The sequence below is a fragment of the Dasypus novemcinctus genome, chromosome 8 (assembly GCF_030445035.2).
Source record: "Dasypus novemcinctus isolate mDasNov1 chromosome 8, mDasNov1.1.hap2, whole genome shotgun sequence".
In the NCBI taxonomy this organism is placed as follows: domain Eukaryota; kingdom Metazoa; phylum Chordata; class Mammalia; order Cingulata; family Dasypodidae; genus Dasypus; species Dasypus novemcinctus.
Window position 1 is genome coordinate 6,960,912 of NC_080680.1, and position 20,697 is coordinate 6,981,608.

The 20,697-nt window shown below is 38.0% G+C and overlaps 1 long non-coding RNA gene across 1 annotated transcript; it reads right to left on the reverse strand.

Annotated features, from left to right (window-relative positions):
• Positions 1–469: 469 nt before the first annotated feature.
• On the reverse strand, positions 470–20,558 carry LOC111763566 (uncharacterized). Its single transcript, XR_009186718.2, has 5 exons — positions 20,396–20,558; positions 11,208–11,316; positions 10,133–10,339; positions 8,166–8,282; positions 470–963 (listed from the first exon to the last, which is right to left on the reverse strand). It is a non-coding gene; the product is annotated as an uncharacterized lncRNA (long non-coding RNA).
• Positions 20,559–20,697: the final 139 nt, after the last annotated feature.

The window sequence follows — 20,697 nt, forward strand, 5'->3', positions numbered from 1 at the left end:
TAAGAGGATGACTTACCAAATAAATTTAACTGGGTATTTCTTTTTACATTGTGGTTCATTTGCAATTAGCATCAGTGGACATCAATGAATTTTCTTATAGGAGAATGGACTTCATTAATTTATTCCTTATTACATGTTTAGTTTTTAAGCCTTTGTGAGCCCCCCCAAAATTATAAAATGTAGAGTTGTGATTGAATTCACAAAACAAACAGAATTTATCAATTTCCCAGAAAGTAACCAACTAAGCAGATAAGAACATTCAGACTATAGCAGTCAATCTTAAAAAAAAAAAGCTTAAAAATTCTTTGAAAACAAACAAAAGAAAACAAATTGAATGAAAATACATTCTAAATCTTTATTTTTTAAAACTAAAGATTCTTTTAATGAAAACTATTATATATATTTTATATATATATATATAAACACTTTATAATAAGTGTTTATATATATATATATAAACACTTTATAATAAGCCTTTGAAATTGTTCAGTAAGTGTTTTTTTATTGCACACAGTTGGGATGATCATTTCAATTACACCCACAGTTTCAAGTCAATGGCACTCCATTAAATGGGAGAAATTATATAAAAACAATTAGACATTATTTTGGGGGATTGGTTAGAAATTCCCTAAAGTTGTAAGCCTATTGCCTACCACCTGCTGTTGTACATGTGTAGGAGCCACCGCTTTTCTTCCACAGGACAGAAGTATCCATGAAGTTGTTGTGGAGTTGACCCCACTTTCAGCTTCAGAGCCCATCTCAGCTGGACCTAGGCAGATTTCATTGTTACGCCAAACAGGTGTGCTGGGTGGTCCTGTGGACCAGCGGTCCAGGCAGAGGGGGGACAGGCCTTTCTCTGATGGCTGGGTGATGAGGTCCATCTCTTGTTGCCTGGCCTGTTGCGTGGATGCTGGGCCTGAAGCATCTATGTCCATATTCGACTTCCATGAGGGAACCAGCCACCTGTGAAGGCAGAAGTGCAGAGCGCTTGGGTTGAGAAAATCCTTGAGCATGGAAGTGAAATCTTGATCTACTATACCTGAAACCGACATATTCTTGGACTTTACAGTTAGAGGAACTCATAAGTTCCCTTTATTTATTTATTTTTTTACCATTTTGGCCCCTTAGGACTTTGATAAGTTTTTGAGGGCTGAAGTGAGGTATGAAACAATTTTTAGAACTGTTCTTAATGGGAAAATTGGATTGTTTAAAAACTATTAGCTTACAAAATTTGTGGTGACCAGCCTTTTCAAAACTGCATATGTAGGCTTGGAAACAGAAATTAATGGTTAAAGCATCCATTTCCTGACATTTTCCATAATAGCTTTCTATGTCTTTTGCACTAATACTATTGGTTGACAAAAAATTGTGAAAAGAGGAAGCCTTAAAAAAATGGGGTTGTAGAGCTTACTCATCACTTTACTTCATGGTCATGGAATATATATATAAATGAATCCATTAGGACAGACTTCAGTTTACTTTCATTGTGTCAGTTCTGGTATCCTGGTGCTAAATAAAGTCTTCTGAATTAAAAAAAGGAATAAATATCTAAATATTGCATTTCCTTGCTTTTATTGGAGGCAGTGTAATGCAGCAGTTAAAAAACATGGACTTAATGGTCAAAAAGACCTGGGTTCAAGTGTGATTGTGCCGATTTCTAGTTGAATCATTTATGGGAAGTTGTCCTCTCTATATGAGAACTGTTGTAGGTTGTCTCTCAGAAAGTCCTCCTGCCACTTCTTAATCAATTCTCTTTATTTTCCCTACACAAATATTTTTGCAACTTGAAAGTAACAAGGCATAATATTTTCCCAATTTTACCAATTAGAGATTATATAAGTACCTATCTGTAGGTAAAAATCTATCTATAGGATGATGAACAAATACAAATAGTGAAAAACACTCCATCCTAAAGCTCCACAGTCCTAACCCTTAAAAACCTGTCAGTGAAATTGGAATCTTGTGATTACTCTGTTTTCTCCACAGTTAAATCAAAAGAAAAGACAACATGAAATCAATTATGTTAGATCCTAAAGATTGTATTTAGAATGGTAAACACTGAAGCAATCAATCTCCTTTTAGGATAAAATTAACCTGTTTTCTCAATTTATGGATCCCATGTAATACAAATTACAGGCACTTTTTCACACTGCCGAATCTAGAAGGTTGCTGATATATTTAGTTCTGGAGGAGATATTATCAGGAAGAGCTGTCAGATCATAAAATTAATGTTACTGTTTAGAGATTCTGTACCAACCAGGTATGAAGAGAGTCTAGTGAAGAAAAACGATTCTTACCATATGTATCTATTTTATTTTTGCCTTCTTTGGTAGTCTGAGGACACATTCATCGAACACACAGTGAGAACTATTTCCATACCTCCTGGGTGATCCAGCTGTGCATGGCACACTGGTAGGTGGGATGGATACTTGGGAGTCAGCCCTCCCCCCATTCATATGTCTACTATTTTGAGAATGCCCCCATTTTTCAATAAACTACACATTCAGTTTATTCATAAGCTATAGAAAAGTAGAATTTTCCTTTAAAAAACGAGTCATTTTTTCAACTGGCTTATGTTCTGCTTCAGCTGGTCTCATCCTCGCTAGTCTTTATTTGCTTTCATACCCACCTATGCTGGTGGGTTGTCACCCTGAGTCACAGATCTGACCACACTGTGCTGCTGTTCAGAAACTAGAGAAACTGCCCAGCTGGGCCTCCACCTGCCAGCACCTGTTCCTACTTACCAACGAGATACCGTGTCATGCCACAATCCCTTGCATTCTCATCTTCATCCGTGCATCCCATGATATTTCACCTATTATCAAGGGGCCAGCCTCCACCTTTCCTTAAAGAAGGAGCTCACTTCCATCAGCTATTCTATTGATCTTTCTGTTTCCTCACTGCTCTCGGTGGACGCTTGGTAACCAGGAATCCAGGACTATCCTTCCTCAAAGCAGTGCTGGAGAATCGCTTGACAAACCCATTGCTCAATTTCCTACACCACCTCCAAAAAGATGAGTAATTACAACGTATGCCATTGGCAGTTTGGGGATAATTTCTAGAAGAAATTAGGATGTAGTGAAAAAGGCTTGAAACTGGATATGACTGTTTCCAACTTCCATGCAGGGAAAAATGACTGAGCCCTTCCCATGGTGCTCTCTATTGCTATGCTTGCTCTTCTGCCTTCAGATTCACTGATTTCCTGCCCCTGAGATGAAAGACATTTCCTTGGACCTCCACAGCTCAACTCTTTGTTCATCTTTAGGAATATCCAAACCTATTTTCATAGGCATTGGTCTAAGCCTAGGATCTGCCCCTCTCTCCACTGTGTCAGTCTGTTTAACACTTTAATCCTCTAGCTCTTTTTCCCTCTTGCCTGAGTTTCTTACTCAAAAACTATCTCAGAGCCTGTCCTTGGCAAAACCACTCAGGGTTTCACTATCTAATCTACTACACAGGAATGGGATGGGCTCTGACACTCTACATTGGGTTCCCTTTGAGTTCCTTCCCAAAGCGATATGCCCTTTTATTATTCCAGCAGTGTTCTAGCCTCCTGTGGATCATGCTAGACAGAAAAACGCACATAGAGAGAAGCGTGCACAACACACTCATTCATCCTTTTAGCAAACAGTTACTGAACTAGGAACTAAGGATCCAATAATAAGTGAAGCAGTGGCCACTGTCCTAATGGAACCTGTGGTCAAGTGGAAGAGATAGCACATCATCTCAAAAGAAACTTGTTCTTCAACCTGTGCCATAACTGAAACAGAGGGCTCAGAACTTGGAAATTGCAACAGCAGAGGGACCTGCCAGGAGCAGGGAGTCAGGGCAGCTTTAGAACTGCTCCTGGGAAGAAACGGGTGTAGTTAGTAAATGAAGGGAGAAAAGGGGCATCTTGAGGAGGAAACAGCAAAGGAAAGACTCAGTGAGTTAAGGAAGCTTTTATCTCTTAGAACTGGTTCTGAAAGCAACGGAATCAGGACACCCATTCACCATGCAAAATAATTTAAAATATTTGTACCTGTGATAGTGAGTCAAAAAAAGTCACATGCTGTATTAGTCAGGAGTCTCTAGGGAAACTGAATCAACAGGAGATATCTGTAAATAGTATGAGAATTTATAAAATTCTCTCGTGTGACTGTGGGGGTGCACATGTCCAGATTCTGCAGGCAGGTGCAACCAGGGGCTCCAGTGAAGGTCCAATGAACGTCCTTGATGAGTTCCCAGGTGGCATTGGCTATTCAAAGACGAACTGGGAAATTCTCTCTGAATGCTGAAACTACTTCCCCTTTTAAGACATTCAACTGATTGGATAAAATGTCACTCATTGCTGATGGCAATCTCCCTGCTGAATGTAGATGTAATCAGCCACCTATGTAGTAAACTCACTGATGACAAAAGCCCATAAATGTCCTTGTATTACAATTAGCCCAGTGCTTGTTTGACCAGACAACTGGGCACAGTTACCTGACCGAGTTGACACATTAGCCTAATCACACATGCATGTGCAATTTTTAAAATCTGGACTTGGCTAAGATTTGAAAAACTACAAATTTCTTTTCCATTTGAAGAAATCTTATTCAATGTTTAAGTGCCTACAAGTGCTAGAATTATTACTCTAAGTTTTACTTTGAGCACATAAACCTCAACTGCTCTTGGCTTTCTGGAAGACAAGTAACAGATTGATGACACACTTTAACTTTCTCAAATTCTGGGAAAGAGCACATCCTAAAACATTTGCGTTGATAGTTGATGAACTGAAATGTCACTTGTGGACTCAGTTCAATGAACAACCTTTAGAAACAAGTAAAAGAAAAAGTGGAAGTGCTTTAAGTTTTGCAGCTTTCAAAAGTTCTCTTTTTTATCCAATATGACTTCTGAATGGAACCAATAGAAAAATGCTAGGCATTTGTAATTTTTTTTTTTTATTTCCTGAGCAAGCAAGATGCTCTTGTTACATAAGTTTTAAGCTATGAATTTTTAATTCTTAAAAATTACATGTCAAAGTGATGAATGCCCAAGGTAATTAATCCAAGGAAGAGAGACATGAATTTGAAGTGAGGATTTGGTCTTGGAGACTCCGAGGTTTAGTAGTCATGGAATTACCAATTAATTAGACATGACAGTAGAGTGAGAAGCTATAGTTATTTCCTGATTTTCTGAACCTAAATCCAGATCTTGGCTAAAGGAATTGGGTTCAGTTTCTGGCTGTCTTTGTATCTGTGGTTATGCCTACTGTACCCTAATGAAAGGCTGACTGTGAACTTTGATCACTTGGCCCAACTCATCCCCTTACCTCTAGTTGGGTCTACCCACTTGACCCTCCCTTGACCTTGGGGAGTAGCACCTGACTGATGGAGACTCCTTTTTCCCTGACCCCTTCAGCAATAGTCTGGGATGTGTCCCTATTCTGACCCTAATCTTCAGATTCATATTTTTTGTCTAGACTATCCATTTTGGGGTCTTTATCTTCTAGATAAAAAACCTTACCCCCTGTCTGGACCACCTGCCCTTCTACTCCTCTGAGTCTCCACAGTTCATTTTCTTCCAACTTTATCAGGACTTTTGGCCTGAAATCTGTTCATTCTAATGAAGGTGCCTCCAGTCCCCCTGCTCAGACCTGGCATCTCTTCCATCCCTTTGATTCCAAGGACATCCTAGACTCTGTTAGGAGCTTTATTCTTTGAGTAATGGCTTTGCCCCTCTTTAAAATGAGTTCTCTGTGGTGAAACCTTCATGCTGACGTGTGTCTCTCAGTGCTCACAGGCCCAGTCCACTTCAATAGCTGGCAAACCAAATGTAGCAGACAGGCCTGTCCCATTACAAACCACAGTTTGGCACAAGGTCCCATTTCTCAGTGAAGCACCAACTAAATTAAACCAGAACATACTTGCCCATTCTCTTGTGACATTAAACTAACATGGATATAACATGGATAACAGGTAGAAATTTCATTCATTGTCAATTACCAGATGATATGTAATGTTGTATGTAAGTATACTTCCCACTGGTGCTTTCTTCATCAGAGGAGAAAAGCAGATGTCCAATCATGGACAGAACCAGCCCTCAGACTCTGGGAAAGGGTAGGTGGTCACAGTGGGGATGACTCACTTGCTGACATCTGGGAGATGAGGGCAGGGGTGGGGAGATGAGGGCAGGGGTGTCTTGCAGGGGAAGAGAGGGCTGCAGATCAATGTCCAGCCAGACTCTTCTCTGGAGATATCCTATAAAAGGGGATAGGGAGATAGGGAGTAGGGGAAGAGAAACTAAGCAAACTAAGTAAAACAGGAGGGTCACAGCAGAGGTCAGGGAGCAAAGCTCAGAGACAAATTCTCAGAGTTGAAGAAGCATGAATATATAGTTTACAAGACCTTGAAGAGTTTCTGGGGAGTTGATCGAGAGGGAAGGATCTATACAAGAAACCAACAGAAGCTTCCCAATACCGTCTGTGTAATATGGAACTGCAGAGAGTTTGTGGTGACTTACATGTCCAGAACTGAAACAATCACATCCCCACATTATGTCAAAGGAGCCTCATCAGCTTGGACAGTACTCCCCATTTGTTTTATTTCATCATTTCCCCCTAACACTCTGCATTTCAATCCAGTTGCCCCAATCTTAGCTACTCTGCCATGCATGAATTCTTCCAATTAATCTTCCATACACTTACACATGTCCTTAAATGATACCTAAAGTTGTGTGATGTGAGTTTAATTTACAAAGTGGTACTGCATTTTGGAATTCATTTTATTCTGTTTCTTACTTTTTCATTCAACCTATTTTTATTTTTAAGACCTATTCATTTCTGACACAATCAAGTGCATCACCTTTAACTGCTGTGTGGAATTGCAGAGCACGCATGGACCACATGGTCAATTACAAGGCTTCTAGCGATCGATTTTCTGACTCTTAGCTGTTGCAAATGGCGCTGTGATGAATATTATGTATGTTGAACATTATGGGCTGGTAGTATAATTTGTTACTATGTGGAAGAAATATTTTAACCAAGTTAGTAATAAAGTATAATGTAGATAATCCACTCATTTGAATCTAGTGCTCTGGATTTTGAAGGTAGATATGAGCTGTCTCGACAATGTATTGCAATGCCTTGTGCAGAGTAAGCACTCAATAAGCATCAAAACTACCTTGATTTACATGTATAATATGCCAAATCAGAGCCTGAAAATTCATCAATTGGGTATCTGGTTTGGATGAATGGATACCCCCGAGCCATCTGCAGTTTCCCATGAGGAGCCCGGGAGTCTGCCTTCCAGAGTCACCTCCCTTTTGAGGAGCCCATTCCAACCATGTTGAAGTAGCTTCTGACCACAGCTGCACTCGGTGTAGAACTAAGTCATTGCAGACCTCGACACTCATAGCCCAGAAGCTGAACGCGGCTCATGCATGTAATTTGTGTCACTGTCGACTCTGGCTGACCCACACAATATTGATGCACCTAATTCCTCATACTGAATTTGCAGCAAACATTTAAAAGATGAGATTTCTCATAGAAATCTAGATGTAGTCGATGCAGACCCAAGCTTTTCGAAGATGTGTAATAATGAATTCTGATTTTTCAGAAGATTTTGATATATGTAATGACATGGATCAACCTCAGAAGCACTGTTCTCAACTTAAAAAGCCAGACTCAAAATCCATCTGCTGCATGATTCTAGTTCCATGGGAAAGAGAGTTGATTGGAGAGGGACACATTCTATGAACTTTAGCTTGGGTACAGTACTGGTTACACAGGGCTTGTATTGTCAAAACTCATCTAACCATACAGCTAAAATGAGTCAATTCTAATTGCATGTAAATTGTACATCAATATAGTTAATCTGAATACTACTCAATAAAAATTATCAGATAATAAACTCAAAACACATGTTTTGAAATTTTATCCATAATATTAAAGTATAAAATATTAGAATTATTTTGACATTGAGCTGATTATTTTTTCAAGCAAATTAAATTGTATTTCCAACTGATTTCTTCTTCATTTATCTCTAAGTACAGAGAAGAGAAGGAAAGAGCCATTATACATTTTATTGGTGCTACTGTAATGAAGATATGTATGAATAACCACCAAAATTCACTCTGTTCAGTTAAAATAAGCATCAGTCTTACATGCACAACACAGACTGCTCATTTTTCAGGAAGCATACCTTGCCACAGGGTTGGTTCATTTTTTGCCTGTAGAAGCACATAAATTCAGAGGTAGTCCCAAGACAGGTATGGATGAAATTGCAGAAAAATCTGAGCTGAAGTGAATCATTCCTCATCTATAGTGGAAAAACACATATCCAAATATTCTTAAAAGCTTGTAAATGGTTTTCATTTTACTAATGAAATCAGATGGGCTTTATACGTACATGTGCTGAAAATCAAAGAGTTTGATTTTATAATACTTCAATAGTTTTAATCCAAAAATGTGCCTCCCTTTCCAACATAATCTTGCTAGGATGCCATGCATTATGTCAAATATTCTTCCAGTGCTTAGAAAATGTTTTCCATATATAGGTATCAATTAACTGTAAAACCTTACTCTAATATATTTTGTTACAATTTTGAGAAATTAGCCTATATACATTAAGTTTGTAGGAGATTTGAGAAGGACTGTGAATGATTCTTTTCCTCTCACATGCTACAACAATCTTTGTCTTTCCCACAGAGACTATAAATTTTAGTGATGTGGTGATAATTTTGCTCAAATATCCTTACACCTCACTAGTGTCCTGGAGTTGGAAATGTAAACATAGAGTGCCTATATAAATGATTTTGAGTATTATTTGCATTTACTCTGACATCTGAAAATTTAATTCCAACAACAAAAAAGGCTGAATAATCCCATTAAAATAGGAGCAAAGGCTCCAAATAAGGATACTTATGGCCAATAAGTACATGAAAATATGTTCATCTTTAGCCATAAGAGAGATACAAATAAAAACCACTATGAGATCCAACTTCACATCCACTAGGATGTCTAAAATTAAAAAGACAAAATTAAGTGTTGCCAAAGGTGTGGAACCCTCATGTATGACTATCAGAAATATGTAGCAATGGAAAACAGCTTGGTAATTCCTCAAAGTGATCAACATGGAGTTATCATATGGTCCAGAAACTCCCCTCACAGATATTTACCCAAGAGAACTGAAAACAAGTCCACACAAAAACTTCTGCACAAATGTTCAGAGCAGCATAACAGACAAAAAGTGGAAACAAAATAATGTGTATGAACAGATAAATGGATAAACAAAATGTGATAAATCCATACAATGCAATATTATTCAGCCATAAAATAGAATGAAGTTCTGATACTTTATGGAATATAGATGCTCTGAAAATGTTAATACTAAGTTAAAAAATCCAGTCACAAAATATCACATACTATATAATCCCATTTATATGAAACACCCAAAATAAGAAAATATACAAGGCAGAAAATAGATTAATGATTTCCTGAGCCTGAGTAAAGGGGTGGGAGGTGGTGGATGGGAAGAAGTGACTGCTAGTGGATAAGGACTTTCCTTATGGGATGATGAAAATGTTCTAAATTTAGATAGGAGGACGGCTTGCACATCTCTCTGAATATAGTAAGAAACACTGAATTCTGTACTTTTAAAAGGTGGTTTTATGGTTTGTGTATTATACCTCAATATAACAGGTAAATAATTAAATACTAGAGATAATACTGAAATTAAAACAGACCTAGTTGTATGCACATATGATCCAGATTTTATGTAAAGAGATAAAGCACCAGCATAATTTTGGACACTGTTGATTCACAATTCCTTGAAATATCTGTGTGTTGTTCATCATTTTAGAAATAAAACCCTAAAAGACTAGGAGTTGTAAAACTAGAAAAACAGTATAACTTGGCTAAAGACTTTCTCTGGGGCCCCATCACAGTCAAGATGGTGGAGTGAGATGCTTCAGAGCTCTCCTCCCCCAAGAAGCCCTGAACAATCAGCAAGACCTGGAGAAACATGTTTCTTAAAGCTCCTGAAAATAGTTCAAGTGGAGCCCTGCCTGCCCCACCCCCACTCTTTTCCAGCTGGTGTGGAGCTGGCCCGCTCTCCCAATGTGGGCCTCTGTTTTCAGAACCATAAGGATGAGAGTAACCCTTGTGTACCTAGTGGGAGCATGCACGTCTGGCCAAATCTGTCTCCTGGTATCCTATGCAATTTGCTCCCCGGAACTTGCCCTGCTGGTGGAGGCAGCTTGCAGAGCTCTCCTCCAGAAGGCTGTGGAAGAGCAGTCAGGTCATGCTGCCTGGGACAGAGGACTGCAGGCTGCAGGGCAGGTGGTGCAGTGCCTGGGACCATGTGGAAACTGTTTCCTAGGGAAGAGGGAACATTATGAACTGTGCAAATGAGGGCATTTCTAAGGCCACATGCACATGCCCAACACAAGACATACATGCAGAAGGGACAGGGCAGCCCGCTCTGCTCTGGCCTTCAGTTGTTCCCTAAACTCATTGTATGGATGAGCTCTGAAGGAGAGCACTCCCGCAGGTCAATATGCAAAGACTGGAAAGGTATTTTATTTTTATCTTCTTTTTTTTATTAATTAGGTCCTGGCATTCAAGAAAAGCTCTGTCATGCTAGGTTGATACAAGTTTAAGGAACAGATGTCTCAGAGTACAAAGTCCAGCATAAAAAAATTAAAATGTCCAGATTTCAACAAAAGGTTAGAAAATATATAAAGAAGTAGGAAGCAATGGACCAAGTAAAGGAAAAGATTAAAGTTTCAGAAACCATCAGGGAGGAGAACCAGAGCTGGGACATACCAGACAAAATATTTTTAAACAATAGTCCTAAATATGCTCAAAAAGCTAAAGGAAAACATGGCCAAAGAACAGAAGGAAACAGAAAAATGGTAGATGAACACAAAGGAACACCAATAGACAGATGGAAGTTATAAAAAGGAACCAAACAGAGCTGAAACCCACAGAAACAGAAATAAAATATTCCCTAGAGGGTTTCAATAACAGATTGAAGTTGTCAGAAGAAAGAATCTGTGAACTTGAAGGTAAGGAAACTGAAATTATCCAGTTTGAGGAGGAGAAAGCAAGAAGAAAAGTGAATAGAGCCAAGAAACATGTGGGATGTCATCAAATGTATCAATATAAGCTTTGTGAAAATCCTAGGAGAAGAAAGAAACATGGGCAGAAAGAATATTCAAAGAAATAATGGTTGAAAACTTACCAAATTTAACAGATATGAATTTACATATCCAAAATGCTCAATAAACTCCCAACTGCACAGATAGAATGATCAAACTGTTGAATTCCAAGGATAAAGAGAATTCTGAAAACTGAAACAGAGAATCAACATGTCACATACAAAGGAGCCTAAATAGGATTAACTGCCAATTTTTCATAGGATACCACAGAGGCAAGAAGGCAAGGAGACGACATATTTAAGGTGCTGGTAGCAAACAATTGCCAACCAGGAATTATATATTCAACAAAACTGTCTTTCAAACATGAGGGAGAGATTAAGACTTTCCCAGATAAATAAAATCTAAAATAGTACATCACCACTAGTCCACCCTACAAGAGATGCCAAAGATAGTTTTACAGATTGAAAGGAAAAAACAATAGATAATAGATCAAAACCACAAGATAAAAAAGATCTCTAGTAAGAGTAATAACATGGGTAAATATAAATGCTAATACTATTTTATTCTGAGTTTGTAACACCACTTTTTACATCCTGTAGAATCTAAAAGGCAAAGGCATGAAACATAGTGATATATCAGTGGGTTTGGACCCATAATGTCATTTGTGGCAATAAATACCCAAAGTTGGGGGAACAAGAGTATAAAATCATAATTTGTTTATAATAATGAAGTTAAGTTAGTATCAAAGTGAACAAAATTTTTATAGATTTAGAATATATTTAAGCCCCATGATAACTACAAAGCAAATATAGGAAAATATGCAAGTTCATAGAGAAAGAAAGTAAAGTACAGGTTTCCAAGAATGTGGAGTAGATGGAATGGAGAATAAATGCATAATGGGTATAGGGATTCTCTTTGGGAAGATGGTAAATTGGTGAGGGAATCACACTATTTTGAATGCAATTAATCCCACTGAATGCAGTGGTTGAGATGGGAAAGTTTATGTTATGAGAAAGAAGATAAGAAAGAGCAACTAAAGGGGCAATGACAATTAAATGCAATATATGATCCTGGATGGGATCTAGTAAAGGTAAGGGTGGAGAAAAGTCTCAAAGGGACATTATTGGAGCATATGAAGAACTTAGAAGAAAGACTTTAAGTGAATATCCTTAGGAAATTTACATGTCAGTATTAAGCATTCGAGGAGTATGATGTACTCAAACTACATTCAACTATTCAGAAAATGGACTGAAAACTTGATAGACTGGTAGATGGATGAATAGATAGGAAGACAGATAGATACATAGGGACTGATGGATATATAGAGTAATATAGAAATGTAGCAAAATGTTAAAATTAGTAGATCTGGGTATCTGGAGGGATAGAGGTATGTCGTAGTTCTCTGTATTGGGTTTATTTTATTTTTGTAACTGTCCTGTAAGTTTGAAAATCTTTCAAAATCAAACATTTTTAAAAAAGCTTTTTTGATTATGATGCTCCTTTAAGTTAATGATAATGAAAAATGACAAAATCTTAAGTTAAAGTTTAAATATACCCTATTTTTTCATTAATGTGGAAAGCCTTATGATCCAACAAATTACTATTTACCAGAGACTTATTTTAGTTAAATTAAATATTTAATATTAATGAAATATTTAATGTATTTAGATAGGACAGGTTGCACAGACAAAACATTGTAACTCCTGCATATGTCTAGAGATCATGATTGTGAAAATTCACCTTGGCTGGCAAATAATTATCAATTATTTACTTTACTTGTCTGATACTTGAAGGTATTTGAATTTGAAAAATGTGTCTACTCCAATTCTCCTAGTACTCAGATGAGGGCATTCATCTAGAGCATTTAAGTGACATAGCTAAAAAATAACTTGGGTTTCTGGATTCCCATTTCCTTGCCCTTTCTCCCAACTGTTCCACAGTTTGGAATTTCAGAGTTACAGGTTTTGTTAAAAGTACCCTGCTTTGGGGTGTACTGCCACTTACAAATTTTTAAAAAAGATTTATTATTTATTTATTTATTTCCATCCCCTTGTGGCTTGCTTGCTGTCTGCTCTCTCTGTCCATTTGCTACCCATTCTTCTGTGTCTGCTTGTCTCCCTTTGTTGTGTCATCTTGCTGTGCCAGCTTTCTGCAGGCACAGGCTCTCAGCTGTCTATGGGCACAGGCCATGAGCTCTCTGTGGGTGCAGGCCAGCTTGCCTTCACAAGGGCCCTGGGATGTGAACCCAGGGCCTCCCATATGGTAGACGGGAGCCCAATCGATTGAGCTACAGCCATTTCCCCTACAATTTTACAGAACATTAAAGGAATTATTGAACATGCTGGTTCACTCATCAATGCCACATTTTTGCTGATACCCTTTGCTATTGAAGCTACTCTTAGACAATATCTAGCAGCTTGCCAATTAGGAAAGATAGCCATCACCTCCACAAGATCCTTTGCTCATCAGAGGTGCCAGAGTCTTATTTCCCACACTCCATGTCCTATCTTGTATTCTGACTTATGCTTAGAAATTAAAAGGAAACCAAACTAAAAATTCTCTGAACTAAAAATCGACCTAGCTTCCTTCTCTATTTCAACCTAGCTCATTAACTAGCACACAGTATAAAAGGAAAGATAACTATGGACTGAAAAGTCATCCTTATAGTTTATGATGCTGCCATATGGCCATTGAAAGTCTTACACTGTGGGAAAGGTCAGTAGTCACCCAACACAGGAGTCCGTGAGATGACTCAGGCTCTTGACCTGTGCTGGATCCTCATAGTTCCCTGATAATCTTGCCTCTCTGTGTGATGTGTGTCCTTACAACACACGGCCGTTGAAGTATCATGACTGACCTTATTCATTACAATTCAAAGAGCCATCTCACTGAGAGTTACACATGTAAGATACCATGATTTCAACAATTGGATTCATGAGTTAAAATACTGTCATTAGAATATGAATAGAAAGGCATTTGGAAGCAAAATAAATGGGGTCTATTAAAAAAAAGAATTAATGAACTAGATTTGGGTCACAATTTATCCTATGGGAAGGATGACAAATGGATATTAATTACATAGTAAGTGTGGTAGTTTGAAATTATTTATGAATCCCAAAAAGAAAAAGATTATGTTGGTGAATCTGTGGGTGTGAGACCCTTTTAATTCTGTCAGTAAGGCATGAGCCAGATTGGGTCTCCATTCTCTTTATGGTCTGATAAAAATGGAGACACAGAAAAAGGGAGGCATCATATTTGATTCTGGCATGTTACAGAAAAGAGAGACTCAAAAAGCTGAGGTCCAGGGGAGAGATGAGCCATATGCCAGATGGCTTGCAGCTGAACTCGGGAAGAAAGTGGAGCACCAAGCCTGAGAGAGGAAGCCTGGTAAGAGACAAGCTCTATACCTGGCTGCCCTCAGCTGAGCTCCTGGAGATGGTACAGCCCGGAGGGGAAGGCAGAGACCTTGGCCGAGATTGCCTGCCATCTTGCTTCAATACGTGGCAGCTGACTTTGCGGAGAAGCTATTTAAGGTGCCTTGAGTTGGATTTTTATGTTGTTGGAAATGTAAATTTTACCCCAAATAAATCCCCTTTATAAAAGCCAAACAATTTCTGGTACTTTGCATTGGTATTGCTTTAACAAACTAAAACACCAAGTGTCCTATAATACTTTTCTATTTAATCTTTACAATGAATGTTTGAGCTGTAATACAGGTAAAGCAATTAAGTCACAACAATGTTTAATAATTGCTTAAAATCATATAACTAGTAAGATGTATAATACTGTTTTTAAGTGATCTTGCCACTTCTGAAATACCAAAATATACTTCTAGATTTCCTCAAATGGATTTGAGAAATAAATGGGAATTTAAGTGTGGAGGAAGTTTCACAGTAACTTGTTTAAGATAGAATAGACCCTAAAAATGACTTGAGAATTGCTAAGATTGTTAAAGGGAAAGGAAATTGATATAAAGTGCTGAATTTTCCTGAAACAGTGATTTACAAGTCTTCACAGCTAGATCCTGGGCCCAAATTTAATGTACTGTCTCTCTGTTTAATTTTCAGAGAAGGATGAAAGTCTTCCAAATTTCAAGGCAAAGGATAACAAGTCTGTTGCTACAAGATAATCTTGTTTCCATAGTTTTGTTCCTGTCATTTTGATCCAATTCATGTTTTGATCCTGCTATTTCATATTATATCATATGAATAGAAAAATTTAATCAAAATTATTTCAAAATTGAGACATTTTCATAAAAAATATTGTCATTTAATTAATATTTCCTATTCCTTGATTTAAGTTTTCCATGCAGTTAAAATCTTTTCAATTTCCATATAGTTGTTTTTATTCCACTGAAAGCATTGTCATTAGTTCCAATGACTTTCTGAAATAATTACAGAAAGATTTCACTTACTGATCAAATTTAATTCTCTAACTTATAGTACTGTTTTTTTAAATCTACGGTCATTACCTCAATTAAATGCAGTTATTCAGGATCTCATATATTTTTTGAAAAATATTTTATTCATCTGACAACTTTTACTCAATAAAATCTTTGTCAGGTAAATTCTTGTCTTTTGTCAATATTATTTTGTGCTGATTTTCTCTACCAAATGTAAGTTTTTCATTTATATTATTGCTAATTTCAATATATCTAAGCTCTGTGATTTTATTTTTGCTCATAAATGATTTACAATGGTCAATATGGGGTTTTGTTGATTATTTCAGAAGCATACCATTTATTAGGACCTGGATAAAAATCTTAGATCTAATTACCATCATGCTTTCATAATAGATATGTCAACAATCATTTCTTTCTAAATAATTATCATTTGACTTAAAAACAATAAAATTTTCTTAGATTTTTTCCAAGGCCATAACTTACAGCTCTAGTAAAAAAATAGAGACTCTAATTTCAAGAAATACTGAAAGCACATAGCCAGCTTCATTTGCTCTATGGTAGAAAAAGCATTCAGTTAAATAAAAGTACTATTAATTCTGCCTTGAATTTAGTAGAAATATTAATTGTATATTTTTGAAAATATAAGAAATGTTTATAGATAGAATATCTCTTTGAATATTGCCTCTGCCCCATTTTCTTCTCTTCTATTGAGACAATAATTGCATGAACAGTGGGCCTTTTGTACATGATCCACATGTTTCTCATGTTCTTTATTCTTTTTTTTCTTTCTATTTTTTATTCTCTGTTTTACTTTGGGTATTTTCTACTGACCAGTTCAGTAATCTTGGTTTGTCTAATCCGCTGGTAAACCAATCATTTTGTTGATAATTTCAGATATATTTTTCAGTTAGAAACTAACTTTTATATAAAATGGAATTTTTTGATAAAAATCTTTATTCATTCATCTTTTAGTCTATAATTTTCTCTATTTTCTTTAACATATTACTCACACTTATTTTAAAATCCTTACCTGCTAATGTCATTCTCTGGATCACCTGTGGGAATTTTCCTATTACCCATTCTTACTTTTTCTTGTGGTTTTCTGCCACACTATCTTATGTCTTTGCATGTCTTGCCATTTTTATTCATATACCACATATTTTGGATGAAAAATTAAGAATTCAGACAGCGTCTTTCATCACTGAGTTATATCCACTTCTGTTGGGCAGGAAGAATGAGACAGTGGCCCCTCAATCCAATTAGTAAATTTCTTTTTTGTTGTTGTTGTTCTTTCTGTTTTTAAGTTTATTTCTGAGTTGCAAAGATTATTTCCCCTTCCCCATGTTTTCAGAATTTCCTCTCTTCACCCATTCAATCTTGGCTGCCACAATCAGACAGACAGAAAGCGCCAGGACTTTCTTCTTGCATTTGCAGTGGAAACTGCAGCAGACATTAACTGATCCAGGGCTGTTGGTGATGCATAATAAACTTCAATTTGAGTAAGATTCAGTTCACTCCAGCTCATTTCTATCCCTAGGTGAGGACTTCCTGAAACTTCAGTTAAAAGATGGGTGGGCCTTCAACATCATAGCCCTGAAGTGAACCTTATAGAATTAAATAGTGCAATACCTGGGCGGCAGACTTGGTCCAGTGGTTAGGGCATCCACCTACCACATGGGAGGTCTGTGGTTCAAACCCCGGGCCTCCATGACCCGTGTGGAGCTGGCCTATGCGCAGTACTGATGTGCACAAGGAGTGCCCTGCCACGCAGGGGTGTCCCCTGCGTAGGGGAGCCCCACGTGCAAGCAGTGCACCCTGTAAGGAGAGCCACCCAGCATAAAAGAAAGTGCAGCCTGCCCAGGAGTGGTGCCACACACATGGAGAGCTGACACAGCAAGATGACGCAACAAAAAGAAACACAGATTCCCATGCAGCTGACAAGAGAAGCGGACAAAAAAGAAGATGCAACTAAATAGACACAGAGAACAGACAACGGTGGGGTGGGGGGAAGGGGAGAGAAATAAGTAAATAAACAAAAAATACTGGTTCTACTGCCTTAAAAAAATACTGCAATACCTAAAATTACAAAATATAGGTTTGAGAAATTAATTTTTTGTTTGTTTGTTTGTTTTGTTTTAGCTTACTCCTGTAGCCTATCAGCCAATAGCTTCAAAATTTGACAACCGGACTTCTGGTTTTAGCTAGGAGTTATAGAGAGCTAGAAATAGCACATTGCTCCCATCTTTACAAGAGGGGTTTAAAACAAAACTGAAAAACTGGAGGTTAATGAATTTTTATGAAACCATGAGAGAACTGAGGACACAGTTCAAACAAGGAACCCAAAATCTAAAAAGACAAATGCCTGCAGGGAGGAACACTCCACTGACCGTAACATTCGCTTACCTGAGACAAAAGTCAGGAAACACCATCTACGCTAACAGAAAGATTAAATAAGGAATGCTACACAAATTAAAGCCTCGGCTGTGTGGTGAGCGTGAGGCCCCTGGGGGCTGCTTCTAGGGGGAAGGTTTGCCCCTTTGCATGCTTTTCTTTCAGGAAGCCCACCAGACACCCACGGGCAAGATGAGGCGAGTCTTGGAGAAGGCGCCGGGAGGGGAGGAACAGCAGCTACTGACAGAATCCCACCTGACCCCCAGGGGGATGGGTCTTAACCTGCAGAAGGAATATCAGTCAAACATGAAGCTGCCGCTGGTGGAATCCTTTTGCTGCTGGGCAAGGGGAATGGAGGCCACCACAAAATTCTGCTCAGATCCCTCCCCCATCTGCCCGGATGAACAAAGCCTTGCGCTGCAGAGGGAAGAGTCAAAGCCTGATCCAGGGTGCTAAACAGAAACTCCCTAAAGCTGGGCAAGGGCACGTCCTGCCTCTGGGGGAGGGCCGTGAATATGTGCCAGGCCCAGCCTGACAACTGGGGCATTAGGTGACACACTAGCGAAGGCCATATCCTCTCCTCCAGATTCAGAAGGAGTACTTAAGACTGAGGATCAATGCAAAAATCAGAAATCCCTGCCAGCCCCCAACCCCCACTGGTAACATGCTAGCCAGTAGGGATACACATATTAGTGGCGTATAGCAGAGGACTCAACGTCACTGGTCATTATGGAAATGCAAACTATCCACGAGGTACCACAATTAGTATTGTTACTTTTTAAATGACAATATCACATGCTAGCAAGGATGTAGAACAATGGAATTCTCATTTACTGTGGTAAGAATGTGAAAAGACAGTTTGGCAGTTTCTTTTAAAGTTAAACATACACTCACCATACAACTCAGTCATCCCATTCCTAGGTATTTACCCAAGTTAATTGAAAACTTGTATTGGTGCAAAAACCTGTGCATAAATGTTTGTGATAGTTTCACTTATAAATCACCCAAAATTCCATACAACCAAGATGTCCTTTAACAGATGAATGGGTAAGCATTTCTTCCCCATACAGTGGACTATTATTCAGAAATAAGAAGCAATGAGATATTGGGGCACAGAATAACATGATGAATCTTAGATACATTTAGCTAAGTGAAAGAAGCCCAACCCAAAAGGTTATACTATATACTGTAATTCCATTTATGTATGACTTTATGGAAAAGACAAAACTAGAGGGAAAGAAAAATGATCAATGATTGCTATGGATTGGGAGAGGGTAAGTATTTGACTAACAAAAGAAAGGCACGGGGAAACCCTTAGTGTGATGGATGTGCATGATACTGTGTGGTAGATATAAGACTCTATGCAATTTGTCAAAGCATCCAGACTGGTATACTACATTGTGACAAATTACGGCAACTCTATTTCAAATGTATGACCTATCTCAATGAATAAGGTGGGAAAACCATCTGATATATAAGGAACTGAGAATAATGGTGTTCTGTCTAGATTTTATAAAGAAAAGGACAAAACCACTGTACATAAACACTGTGTTCTGGTTGGTAAATTTATTTTACAAATGGATAGGGATTACTAATTCTGGAACTACTTGTTTGCTAGGGTTGAACAAATTACAGATGATAGAAGTTAGGTGTCCCACAATCAGAGAAAAAGAGTGGGGTGAAGGATGCTAGAATGAATTTTGGGGTCCCAAATTAGAGTTGGAGATATCAGTGGAAACCCAAGTTCATTTTAATATATATGCAGATGAGTAAATATAAAAATCAAATATAGATATGTGTGCATAAAAGGTAGAAGGCATACATATATTTTCTAGCCCTGTTGGCTGAGATGGCCTAGGAGTACCAATATTCCAGGAAAGACAAGTATGCCTAGAGCCTAGTTCTTGGTTTCTAATACCATCCTGCAATAAAAGGAACCAGAGCTCCTTGGAGATTTGGCTGATTCTAGGTCTGGGGCAGAGAAAATACACGGTGAGCCTGGAACATCTCTTAATGCCAAAAAAGTAAGGAAGTACCCAAATAATAACAAAAATAAGAATAATAATGGCATGTCATTAAGAACACAGTAGCCTGAACAAGCCCCCAATGGGAAAATTTGGAATGATTTGAGTTAAAAAAAAAAACTTATTACTGGATGATAACCTAAGGAATAAAATAAATATACACAAATCCATATAGGTATAAATTAATAACTGAATAAGAAAACAAATGGAGGAAAGCTAATCATCTTCCTTTCAGATGAATTTCAAATAATATATATAACTATTCCATCCTCCAGGAGGGAGTTACAGTCATTTGTCACAATGTGGTGTGCCAGTCTGTGTGTCCTGACAAATGCATGGAGTCATGTACCTACCACCCAGTACTGTACAAAACAGTTTCACCATCCTAAGTTCTCCCTGCACCTTTCCTTTGTAGTCAAGGAAAGATGGATGTGGACTGGACTAAGTAACTCACCTGCAAAGAATGAAGTATGGACTGGGAAAACAGCAACTGCATTGGAGGAACCTGGCAGGTGCCACATAGCCGAGTGACTGCCAGAGGCAATGCAGGCTAATGTCTTATACCCCTGTAAGATGCAAGGAGAAAGGATAGCCATCTATGGTCTTCTTCCCTGAGTCTTAAGAAAAACATCTGATCAGCTCACTGTAGGGAATAGTCTAAAACATAACTTTCCAGTGCTTTTCAAAATGTTCAAGGTTGCATAAAACAGAGAAAGAGAATTTGCTTCAGCTCTGAGATTAAGGCATGAAGTTTGC